This window comes from Rutidosis leptorrhynchoides, chromosome 10, assembly GCF_046630445.1.
Source record: "Rutidosis leptorrhynchoides isolate AG116_Rl617_1_P2 chromosome 10, CSIRO_AGI_Rlap_v1, whole genome shotgun sequence".
Classification (NCBI taxonomy): Eukaryota; Viridiplantae; Streptophyta; class Magnoliopsida; order Asterales; family Asteraceae; genus Rutidosis; species Rutidosis leptorrhynchoides.
In genome coordinates, this window is record NC_092342.1 from 294,351,789 (window position 1) to 294,366,168 (window position 14,380).

Sequence of the window (14,380 nt, forward strand, 5' to 3'; positions counted from 1 at the left end):
GTCTATTTTAAACTTTAGTCGCAGTTAAAACCTAATGTAAAATATTAAAAATAAATATAACTTAATTTAAAGCGTAAAGTAAATGACAATAATTAAAGTGCGATAAATTAAAAGTGCGATAAATAAAATGACAATAAATAAAATTGCGATAATTAAAAGTACAATTAATAAAATGACAGTAAATAAAAGTGTGATGAAATATGAAATAAAGGAATTATGCTTATTTAAACTTTCGTAATCATGATGTTTGACGTGTTGATTTTAATTTGTTACCATGGGTTAATTGTCCTTTGTCCTGGATTTTTCAATATGTCCATCTGGTTTTTGTCCATAACAGTCCATCAGTCATAAATATAAAGTGCGAGTGTCCTCGTCAAATTATTCTTATATCCGAAGTCAAATATTCCAACTAATTGAGGACTTAAACTATAATTACACCAATTTTCCTTGTATGTAATTCACCCCTGTTTTAATAAGTCCATTGACTATTAATCCATTCCCGTGTCCGGTTAAATGAATGATTATTAGTACTTATAAATATCCCGCCCATCGTGTCCGATCGAGTGTATGTGGTTATTTATAGGTACGTCCAATTGTAAATCTTTATATTAAATTAACGAACTATCATTCAATTAAATAAATATAAAGCCCATTAATAGCCCATAGTCCAATTTCCATAAGTGTCGTTCTTTTGTCCAAACCCCAATTATGGTACAAAGCCCAATAACCCCGTCTTTAATATTTTAGCCCAACATCACGATTACATCAATTTAAATAAGCATAATAATAACTTAGCTACGAGACATTAATTTAAAAAGGTTGAACATAACTTACAATGATTAATAATAGCGTAGCGTTACACGGACAGAATTTCGACTTACACACTTATAACATTCGCTAACATACCCTTATTATTATTAAATTAAAATTAAAATTATAATATATATATATATATATATATATATATATATATATATATATATATATATATATATATATATATATATATATATATATATATATATATATATATATATATATATATATATATATATATATATATATATTACGTGAGAGATAGAGAGGATAGAAAAAGATGTACAACATTCGACCAAAAACTACGAAATTTATAGATGTGGCCAGCCTTTCACTGCCATACGATTGCATGGAAATTGTATCTTCTGGCCATGCGATCGCATGGCCTGCTTTTCCAGCTCACAAAGAATCCAAAACGTGGGCTGCTGCATTTTTATAATATATATATATATATATATATATATATATATATATATATATATATATATATATATATATATATATATATATATATATATATATATATATATAATTAATTATATATAATTAATTATATATTATATTATATTCTTGTACTCCGTTGACTTGTAATTTTTGGTCCGTTGCGTTGCGCGTTGAGAGTTGACTCTAGTCCCGGTCCCGGATTTTCGAACGTCCTTTCATACTATTTAATATCTTGTACTTTGCGTTTTGCGGCTTGTACTCTTGTAATTTTTAGACGTTTCTCATCAATAAATTGAACCTCTTGGATTGTACTTTGTACTTTTGAGCTTTTTGGTCGTTTGCGTCTTCAATTCGTTGAATCTGTCTTTTGTCTTCACCTTTTATTATTTAAACGAATATCACTTGTAAATAGAACAATTGCAACTAAAAGCTTGTCTTTCTTGAGGAATAATGCTGTGAAATATATGTTCGTTTTTAGCATTATCAAAACACTTAGCCACATAAGTAGCCACATCAGTTTTCAAATTAGGCCACCAATACAGCTCCTTAAGATCATGATACATCTTTCCTGAACAAGGATGAATAGAGTATCTAGACTTATGAGTTTCATCTAAAACAAGTTGTCGCAGATCACCAAATTTTGAAACCCAAAGACGTCCCGCAAAGTATCTAGTACCATCTGCTCATACCTCAAACTTCTTAGCCATGCCTCTAACTTTCTCGTTCATAAAATTCTCCTCCTTTAAGGCTTCTTGTTGTGCCTCAAGAATCTGCCTAGCGAGGTTAGTTTGAATTTTCATATTCAAGGCTCTAAACCTACGTGGTTCAACTCTCTCTTTTCGACTCAAAGCATCAGCCACGACATTGGCTTTTCCCTGGATGGTAAAGGAGTTCACAATCATAATTGTTCAACAATTTAACCCATCTTCGCTACCTCATATTCCACTGTCTTTGATTAAAGATATGTTGAAGACTTTTGTGATCAGTGTACACTGTACTTTTGACCTCATATAGATAATGTCTCCAAATCTTAAGCGCAAATACAACAGCTCCCAACTCTAAATCACTGGTTGTATAATTCTGCTCGTGAATCTTCAACTGACGTGACCCATATGCAATAACTTTCTTTCGTTGCATCAAAACACAACCAAAGCCCTGACGTGAAGCATCACAATAAACAACAAAATCATCATTACCCTCAGGTAGTGACAATACCGGAGCAGAGTCAACTTCTTCTTCAGGGTTTGAAAAGCAGTCTCTTGTTCATCCTTCCACTAATACTTCTTCCTCTTGTGCGTTAAAGTAGCTAGAGGTTTCGCTATACGAGAGAAATCTTGAATGAACCTTCTATAGTAACCTGCCAACCCTAGAAACTGACGAATTTGAGTAGGAGTCTTTGGAATTTCCCACTTCTCAATTGCCTCAATCTTGGCAGGATCAACTTGAATTCCCTGTTTACTAACAACGTGTCCAAGGAATTGAACTTCTTTCAACCAGAACGCACACTTAATCAAATTTAGCATCCATCTCTTTTTTTCTTAACAAATCAAGCACTAATCTCAAATGTTCTTCGTGCTCTTCATCACTCTTGGAATAGATAAGAATATCATCGATGACAACGATAACAAATTTGTCCAGATAAGGACTACACACATGGTTCATGAGTTCTATGAACACAGCAGGTGTGTTAGTTAATCTGAACGGCATAACAAGAAATTCGTAGTGAACATAACGGGTACGAAAAGCGGTTTTCAGAATATCAGTTTCCTTAACGCGCAATTGGTGATAACCAGAACGAAGATCAACCTTAGAATAAATGGATGAACCTTGGGGATAATCGAACAGATTATCAATTCTCAGAAGAGGATAACAATTCTTAACAGTAAGCTTGTTCAACTCAGGATAACCAATACACCATCGGAACGGACCATCTTTCTTCTTAACAAATAAAACAGGAGCTCCCCAAGGGGACAAACTGGGACGAATGAAATATAGTTGCAACAATGAAGGAAGAAATATATGGAGTAGTCACATCGGTGGCATAGATGTTTAAGGCAATTCTCTCAAAGGAGATAACGAGGATCATGGACTTCAAAGTAATTTTTCATTACATTTTCGAAAGGAAGACGTACGAAAGGTGTGATATTTCAACGAGAGTGAACTTCCTTGTACAATGAGCGAGGAAATCTATGATTCATCCATATTCTTAAATTTATGTGCGGATGAAAAGAACTCGAATCATGGGTTATAAAGAATGGCCGACTCCATGTGATATGAATCTCCAAAAATAATTTCGTGCACCTCCAAGTATTGAATCCTAGGATTGATGTTTACGAGGGTGTTGCGGTTAACAGCGAATATTGAGAGTAGAAACTCCTCAAATGGTCTAATGTAATATATATCCATGATACCCACTATAACAACAGTTGGGGTAGAAACCCACCTAGCGCCTTTTCTACAATAGGGTGACCACCGAGTGTACCCTAGAAAATTGATTTACCGGTCTGCGTTTCGGCCATGTCCAACCATAAGAGGGCAAATTTTATGAGCACAAAGACTTTCCAACAAATTTTATAAAACCGGCATCCAAAGTGGTGTAAGAGTTTCTAACAATGAGCTTAATAGTAAGTTTCATCCTTAAACGGAGGATGAGAAGAACTGTGATCCAAACACTCTGTAGAATAATGCGAAAATTTGATAAAATCATTCAAAGGAGTTTTGAAAAAGCTTTAACCGTTTGATGTGACAATATAAACGGAACGAAGTTCTTTGTAAATTTAGAAGTATGTACAACGTATACCATTTTATATAAAACAAATTGACTTAGTCAAATAGCTCAATAAATGAGTGGTTTTTAAAATAATTTTGAAGGTATGATTTAGTATATACTAACCACAATAGGTAAGGGTAAATTTATTCATTTGAATCTATACGTACATATATGATTTTATAAGTTGTATACATGACAAAATATTTCATTACTTCTTTCCGCCCATAAATCTCTTGAGAATCGCCCAATTAAACAAATGTGTAAAACTCCCGATGATAAACAGAGTATCTGTATTTCAGAGGTTACAAGTTGAAGTAAGATCGTGGAAGATCGAGTAAAGGACTTAAATCGTCGTGCGACATTTGACCAACAAATGTTACGAGGTCATGAAAACCAATGAGTTAAATGTTGTTTTGACTATTATCAGGACATAAGTCCTTGGGCCAAAACTGTTCCAGAGCGAAGCTGTTGCTAACAAGCGAGTTATGAAGGATAGAGCATGAGATAGATAATCTGGTTAAAATGAGCTTCTCGTATATCAACAAATAAGATAATGAATATTTTCCCTACCCATGTAATACATCGGAAGTTCTGAATGAGTAGTGTAAAAATTTTCTTTGACTCGCTTTCTATTCCTCATGTCACAATATTGGGACTTCTTTATGAATTAACGTAATATAATCACGTTGGCCTGACGCCATTATATTTCACTAATTCATAGTTCCATTCTAATAGCACTACGTGAGGTCAGGACACGCGATCAACCTCGAATTTTCACACAATTTCTCTAAAACGATTTCTTAAACAATGTGCTAAGGATAGCACAAGAGACAAAAACATTAAAAGTAATGAATAAGAGTAACGATGACATAAAAATGTCTTTGAAGTATCAAGAATCTTTAAATGTCAATAATGACGTTTACGATTCGCAACACAAAGCACAAAGGCACAACGACACAAAGGCACGTAATATAACAAGAATGTTATATACCTAATCATAATAGCTGACATTGAAATGCCGAGCCTTTAGAAGTCAAGAATGACATCTCGCGTAATATAACTCAAATATTATATACATAACCATAACAGATGACATAGAAATGTCGAGAATTTCAGAAGTCAAGAATGATATCCCTCGGTTTCACTAACCGAGGTGTTCTTATAAAAGATAAACTCTCATAAGAGTTGGAAAATACGTTTAATTGTAATGGGAGTTCCTCCCAGAATCAGAAGATAGAAGAGATGTACGTATATGAAAACCATATACCTACCAATACAATACAAATAATCACATATAATAATACATTATAGGCCGGGCTGTAGACTAGACTCACTAATGCACCCTATTAACTCGGGTTGACAACATCAATGCAGCCTAATTCCCTACAATAAAGGCTCTGATACCAACTTTAACGACCCGTCTAAGTACACTTGACGACCATTGTTATCTTGGTCCCACAGCTTGATCATAACTCTAAATGAACATAATAAATAACCTTGCATTCTTTATTTAAAAATAATTTCCTATAAAGGAAACCTACCAAAATATGTAAGTTTAGAAAAACCATACATAAATACTTAATCAAAAGTTGACCAAAACAAAGTCAACAAACACCCACAATTTAATGTATCAAAATAGAATGCAAGTTAATGTTTAACAAAAGTTGCCATCATAAATATGCAGACTCTCTAAGCACAGCGGAATCAATCAATCATGAACCTGGGAATAAAACATGCGAGTAACTGTCAATAAAAATGTTGAGTGAATTATAGATTTAATATTGCAAACAATATTTAATTTAAACTGTAAAAATTTATGTTTGAAAACATAAAGCCTTATTTTGGACCACAAAAATTATATGCTAGAAAACATATAAAACATTATTCCATTAACCCGTGAGCCACCTGGTAACCACTTAACCAATTCCACCCTTACCAAACACAATATACACTGAACATGTGTATCTTCAAATAATACGATGTACTAATACATTCCGTCTTCAAAAAATTGCTAGCGCGACTAGCACGAAATGGGGTTGTCAAATCCGATAGATCTATCCATAGGATTCGCGTTCACCAGTAGAAACCAGTGATTACAGTTACCAGGCTAGGGAATATTTTTGTTCAACTCACAATGAATAACTTAAACCAACTTCCATTTGTGTCCAATATAAAAAAAATAAAATGCATGTATTCTCATCCCAAAAGATATAAAATAGAAAAATGGGACTATAACTCACCTTAACGAAAATGAAGTAAAATCACAGAAAACGTGAACTGCACGAAGTAAAGTGATCAAGAATGATCACAACGCCGACCTATAAATAAAGCAGGTCGATATAAATAACTAACTTAGGTCAAGTCTTAGTATGATAGCTATAGTACTTGTTGCAAGTAATCATAGAACAACACTAAGTATGCTTCGGTTTCATCAGAACAGCGTAAGGACGCGTACTTTCTATTTTTATAAAGTTTCTATTTTTAGCAGGTTTTCATTTTTGGAAAGTTTCTATTTTAGGAAAGTTTCTATTTTAGGAAAGTTTCTATTTTAGAAAAGTTTCCATATTTAGAAAGTTGCTATTTTTGGAAAGTTTATAAGTTAGGAAAGTTTCCTTAATTAGAAAGTCAACAAAAGTCAACTGAAAGTCAAAGTCAACCGAAAGTCAACTCAAAAGTCAATCTTGGTCAAACAGAGTCAACATTGAATTTTAAAGTATAAATTATATTAATAATATAAGTTATAATGTTATTTAAAGTCATATATGTATAGTCATGTCATATCATAAGTTTAATTAAATTAAAACGAATTATTAAAGTTAACATAAGTTGAAATGATATAATTAATATAACATAAGTATTTAATTAATTAATTAAATATTAATCATAACATAAGTATTATTAATTAATAATAATTTTCTTATCATATCATAAGTATCATTAATTAATAATGAATTATTAATCATATCATAAGTTTTAATTAAAATTATTAAATCATAAGTATTTAATATAAACTACGAAGGGTGGATTTGAGGGAGAAACTCAACTCTAGAAGAAGAGATGATGAAGATAAGAAACCAAAGAGAATTACCATCAAACCCTCCAGCTGTCGAAACCATCTTACCAAGAGATCTATTATCGGTATAGTGAACAATTGGGAAATCCTTCCACAGATTACAACACTAAGTAGGGCAGAAGGGCTAACGAATTGTGACATAAAATACTTAGGGGGTTTGGAAGTCTTGTGGGTTTTCTACTCATCTCATGAAGCAGAAAAGGTGATGAATGACAGTGACCATGCTATCCATCGATGGTGCACCAGAGTTAATATGCTGGATAATAATCATGTCAGTTCCCTAAGATTGGTGTGGTTACAAATTAGCATGGTTCCTCTAGGGTGTTGGTACGAGGCGAATTTCAGCAGGATTGCTAAAGACTGGGGTCAAGTATTAGAGATGCAAAACTGTAACATCTCTTGTGATAATCAAATTCTGGAATCCAGTCAAGTCCTAATCCTTACCCATATAATGAACCGTATTGATGATTGGGTCACTCTATGTGTGGGGGAGGTAGAGTTTAAGGTCCACGTCAAAGAGGATATCCACAATCCAGTTGTGTTTAACATCGGAGAAGAAGAAGATGTCCTACCAGATGATGAAGAAGAGGAAGCCAACAACTCAGTCAATAAGGATAGCGAGGATGAAGAAGATGACTTCATCGATGACACGATCGATAAAATTGATGAGGATGATGATAGTTCTGAATACGATGAAGAAATAATTCTTGAGGACATTATTTCCTCTCGGAATCAACCTACATATCCACAAGATAATGAGAGCTTTGTTCCCGATAGCAACCACTGTAATGACCGGATTTTGCAATTGGAAAAGATAGAAGATGAAGAGTCCAATTTTGCTGGAATTCGTGATGGGTGTAATGATAACAATATTGGGAATCAGGAAGAAAAGGATCACGTGCATGAGGTAGATCAAAATAATAATTATTGTGGGTCTCCAAATATTGGGAAAACCAAGGGTCAGAACCCTAGGGTTTCTAATACGCTATTCGATTACACTACTGGTAATACAAATCAGAAGGATGATATACCTGCTAACCAATCTAGCCCAATTGGGGCCCATTGTGATAAAATAAGAGAAAATAGTGATATTGGGCCAATTGAGGGAATTCCAAGCCCAATTCGGGCCCAACATGTAAGTGTCCCAATCGAGCAGAATAATAGGGATGTTGATGATTCATATTGTACAGTGGGCCAGGAGAATAGGCTGAAATGTCCCGTTCTTATTGATTAAAAACGTTCCATATTAATTGATTTCGTTGCGAGGTTTTGACCTCTATATGAGACGTTTTTCAAAGACTGCATTCATTTTTAAACAAACCATAACCTTTATTTCATCAATAAAGGTTTAAAAAGCTTTACGTAGATTATCAAATAATGATAATCTAAAATATCCTGTTTACACACGACCATTACATAATGGTTTACAATACAAATATGTTACAATAAAATAAGTTTCTTGAATGCAGTTTTTACACAATATCATACAAGCATGGACTCCAAATCTCGTCCTTATTTAAGTGTGCGACAGCGGAAGCTCTTAATAATCACCTGAGAATAAACATGCTTAAAACGTCAACAAAAATGTTGGTGAGTTATAGGTTTAACCTATATATATCAAATCGTAACAATAGACCACAAGATTTCATATTTCAATACACATCCCATACATAGAGATAAAAATCATTCATATGGTGAACACCTGGTAACCGACATTAACAAGATGCATATATAAGAATATCCCCATCATTCCGGGACACCCTTCGGATATGATATAAATTTCGAAGTACTAAAGCATCCGGTACTTTGGATGGGGTTTGTTAGGCCCAATAGATCTATCTTTAGGATTCTTGTCAATTAGGGTGTCTGTTCCCTAATTCTTAGATTACCAGACTTAATAAAAAGGGGCATATTCGATTTCGATAATTCAACCATAGAATGTAGTTTCACGTACTTGTGTCTATTTTGTAAATCATTTATAAAACCTGCATGTATTCTCATCCCAAAAATATTAGATTTTAAAAGTGGGACTATAACTCACTTTCACAGATTTTTACTTCGTCGGGAAGTAAGACTTGGCCACTGGTTGATTCACGAACCTATAACAATATATACATATATATCAAAGTATGTTCAAAATATATTTACAACACTTTTAATATATTTTGATGTTTTAAGTTTATTAAATCAGCTGTCCTCGTTAGTAACCTACAACTAGTTGTCCACAGTTAGATATACAGAAATAAATCGATAAATATTATCTTGAATCAATCCACGACCCAGTGTATACGTATCTCAGTATTGATCACAACTCAAACTATACATATTTTGGAATCAACCTCAACCCTGTATAGCTAACTCCAACATTCACATATAGAGTGTCTATGGTTGTTCCGAAATATATATAGATGTGTCGACATGATAGGTCAAAACATTGTATACGTGTCTATGGTATCTCAAGATTACATAATATACAATACAAGTTGATTAAGTTATGGTTGGAATAGATTTGTTACCAATTTTCACGTAGCTAAAATGAGAAAAATTATCCAATCTTGTTTTACCCATAACTTCTTCATTTTAAATCCGTTTTGAGTGAATCAAATTGCTATGGTTTCATATTGAACTCTATTTTATGAATCTAAATAGAAAAAGTATAGGTTTATAGTCAGAAAAATAAGTTACAAGTCATTTTTGTAAAGGTAGTCATTTCAGTCGAAAGAACGACGTCTAGATGACCATTTTAGAAAACATACTTCCACTTTGAGTTTAACCATAATTTTTGGATATAGTTTCATGTTCATAATAATAATAATTTTCTCAGAATAACAACTTTTAAATCAAAGTTTATAATAGTTTTTAATTAACTAACCCAAAACAGCCCGCGGTGTTACTACGACGGCGTAAATCCAGTTTTACGGTGTTTTTCTTGTTTCCAGGTTTTAAATCATTAAGTTAGCATATCATATAGATATAGAACATGTTTTTAGTTAATTTTAAAAGTCAAGTTAGAAGGATTAACTTTTGTTTGCGAACAAGTTTAGAATTAACTAAACTATGTTCTAGTGATTACGAGTTTAAACCTTCGAATAAGATAGTTTTATATATATGAATAGAATGATGTTATGAACATCATTACTACCTCAAGTTTAGTAGGTAACCCTACTGGAAGTGACAAGAAATGATCTAGCTTCAAAGGATCTTGGATGGCTTGAAAGTTCTTGAAGTAGGATCATGACACAAAAACAAGTTCAAGTAAGATTTTTACTCGAATTAAGATAGTTTATAGTTATAGAAATTGAATCAAAGTTTGAATATGAATATTACCTTGAATAAGAAAGATAACCTACTATATATAACAAAGGTTTCTTGATCTTAGATGATTACTTGGAATGGATTAGAAAGCTTGGAAGTAAATTAGTAAACTTGAAGGGATTTTTGAAGTGTTCTTGAAGTGTTCTTCCTATGATGATTATAGCTTGATTCTTGATGTGATTTTTGATGAAGATGATGATTAACTACTGGAAAAATACGTTCATAATATTGTGTGTGTGTTGAGAGAGAATTAGAAAGAGAATTGGAAGTGAAATGGAGTGAATGATGAGTGGTAATTGGTGAGTGGTGAGTGGGGTTAAAAGGAGTTCTAGTTAGTTGACTAGCTCATGGTAGAAGTTAAAATTGATTAGTCATACATGACATAATCAAGAGTGGAATCCCATGCTAGTTCCTATTGGTATATACCCATAGTAAGTACGTTTTGAAGCTGTGTATAATACGGGTAAGAATACGACTAGAATTCTTGATGAAAGAAAAGAATGGGAAAGTAACTGTAACCATTTTCGTTAAGTATGAGTGTTTTGATATATGTCTTGAAGTCTTCCAAAAGTATTTTAATACATCTAAATACACTACATGTATATACATTTTAACTGAGTTGTTAAGTCATCGTTAGTCGTTACATGTAAGTGTTGTTTTGAAACCTTTAAGTTAACGATCTCAATTAATGTTGTTAACCCATTGTTTATTATATCTAATGAGATGTTAAATTATTATATTATCATGATATTATGATATATTAATATATCTTAATATGATATATACACATTTAAATGTCGTTACAACGATAATCGTTACATATATGTCTCGTTTCGAAATCCTTAAGTTAGTAGTCTTGTTTATATGTATATACCTCATTGTTAATATACTTATGGAGATACTTACTTATCATAATCTCATGTTAACCATATGTATATCCATATATATATATCGTCATGTCATTTTTACAAGTTTTAACGTTCGTGAATCGCCGGTCAACTTGGGTGGTCAATTGTCTATATGAAACATATTTCAATTAGTCAAGTCTTAACAAGTTTGATTGCTTAACATGTTGGAAACATTTAATCATGTAAATATAAATCTCAATTAATATATATAAACATAGAAAAGTTCGGGTCACTACAGTACCTACCCGTTAAATAAATTTCGTCCCGAAATTTTAAGCTGTTGAAGATGTTGACGAATCTTCTGAAAATAGATGCGTGTATTTCTTCTTCATCTGATCTTCACGCTCCCAGGTGAACTCGGGTCCTCTACGAGCATTCCATCGAACCTTAACAATTGGTATCTTGTTTTGCTTAAGTCTTTTAACCTCACGATCCATTATTTCGACGGGTTCTTCGATGAATTGGAGTTTTTCGCTGATTTGGATTTCATCTAACGGAATAGTGAGATCTTCTTTAGCAAAACATTTCTTCAAATTCGAGACGTGGAAAGTGTTATGTACAGCCGCGAGTTGTTGAGGTAACTCAAGTCGGTAAGCTACTGGTCCGACACGATCAATAATCTTGAATGGTCCAATATACCTTGGATTTAATTTCCCTCGTTTACCAAATCGAACAACGCCTTTCCAAGGTGCAACTTTAAGCATGACCACCTCTACAATTTCAAATTCTATATCTTTTCTTTTAATGTCAGCGTAGCTCTTTTGTCGACTTTGGGCGATTTCAACCGTTGTTGAATTTGGATGATCTTCTCGGTAGTTTCTTGTATAATCTCTGGACCCGTAATCTGTCTATCCCCCACTTCACTCCAACAAATCGGAGACCTGCACTTTCTACCATAAAGTGCTTCAAACGGTGCCATCTCAATGCTTGAATGGTAGCTGTTGTTGTAGGAAAATTCTGCTAACGGTAGATGTCGATCCCAACTGTTTCCGAAATCAATAACACATGCTCGTAGCATGTCTTCAAGCATTTGTATCGTCCTTTCGCTCTGCCCATCAGTTTGTGGATGATAGGCAGTACTCATGTCTAGACAAGTTCCTAATGCTTGCTGTAATGTCTGCCAGAATCTTGAAATAAATCTGCCATCCCTATCAGAGATAATAGAGATTGGTATTCCATGTCTGGAGACAACTTCCTTCAAATACAGTCATGCTAACTTCTCCATCTTGTCATCTTCTCTTATTGGTAGGAAGTGTGCTGATTTGGTGAGACGATCAACTATTACCCAAATAGTATCAAAACCACTTACAGTCCTTGGCAATTTAGTGATGAAATCCATGGTAATGTTTTCCCATTTCCATTCCGGGATTTCGGGTTGTTGAAGTAGACCTGATGGTTTCTGATGCTCAGCTTTGACCTTAGAACACGTCAAACATTCTCCTACGTATTTAGCAACATCGACTTTCATACCCGGCCACCAAAAATGTTTCTTGAGATCCTTGTACATCTTCCCCGTTCCAGGATGTATTGAGTATCTGGTTTTATGAGCTTCTCTAAGTACCATTTCTCTCATATCTCCAAATTTTGGTACCCAAATCCTTTCAGCCCTATACCGGGTTCCGTCTTCCCGAATATTAAGATGCTTCTCTGATCCCTTGGGTATTTCATCCTTTAAATTTCCCTCTTTTAAAACTCCTTGTTGCGCCTCCTTTATTTGAGTAGTAAGGTTATTATGAATCATTATATTCATAGATTTTACTCGAATGGGTTCTCTGTCCTTCCTGCTCAAGGCATCGGCTACCACATTTGCCTTTCCCGGGTGGTAACGAATCTCAAAGTCGTAATCATTCAACAATTCAATCCACCTACGCTGCCTCATATTCAGTTGTTTCTGATTAAATATGTGTTGAAGACTTTTGTGGTCGGTATATATAATACTTTTGACCCCATATAAGTAGTGCCTCCAAGTCTTTAATGCAAAAACAACCGCGCCTAATTCCAAATCATGCGTCGTATAATTTTGTTCGTGAATCTTCAATTGTCTAGACGCATAAGCAATCACCTTCGTTCGTTGCATTAATACACAACCGAGACCTTGCTTTGATGCGTCACAATAAATCACAAAATCATCATTCCCTTCAGGCAATGACAATATAGGTGCCGTAGTTAGCTTTTTCTTCAATAACTGAAACGCTTTCTCTTGTTCATCATTCCATTCAAATTTCTTCCCTTTATGCGTTAATGCAGTCAAGGGTTTTGCTATTCTGGAAAAGTCTTGGATGAACCTTCTGTAGTAACCAGCTAGTCCTAAAAACTGGCGTATGTGTTTCGGAGTTTTCGGGGTTTCCCACTTTTCAACAGTTTCTATCTTTGCCGGATCCACCTTAATACCTTCTTTGTTCACTATGTGACCGAGGAATTGAACTTCTTCCAACCAAAATGCACACTTTGAAAACTTAGCGTACAATTCTTCCTTCCTCAATACTTCTAACACCTTTCTCAAATGTTCACCGTGTTCTTGGTCATTCTTTGAGTAAATAAGTATGTCATCAATGAAAACAATGACAAACTTATCAAGGTATGGTCCACACACTCGGTTCATAAGGTCCATGAACATAGCTGGTGCATTAGTTAAACCAAATGGCATGACCATAAACTCGTAATGACCGTAACGTGTTCTGAAAGCAGTCTTTGGAATATCATCTTCTTTCACCCGCATTTGATGATACCCGGAACGTAAGTCAATCTTTGAATAAACAGACGAGCCTTGTAGTTGATCAAATAAGTCATCGATTCTCGGTAGTGGGTAGCGGTTCTTGATGGTAAGTTTGTTCAACTCTCGGTAGTCGATACACAACCTGAATGTACCATCTTTTTTCTTGACAAACAAAACAGGAGCTCCCCACGGTGATGTGCTTGGTCGAATGAAACCACGCTCTAAAAGTTCTTGTAATTGGCTTTGTAGTTCTTTCATCTCGCTGGGTGCGAGTCTGTAAGGAGCACGAGCTATTGGTGCAGCTCCTGGTACAAGATCTATTTGAAATTCAATAGATC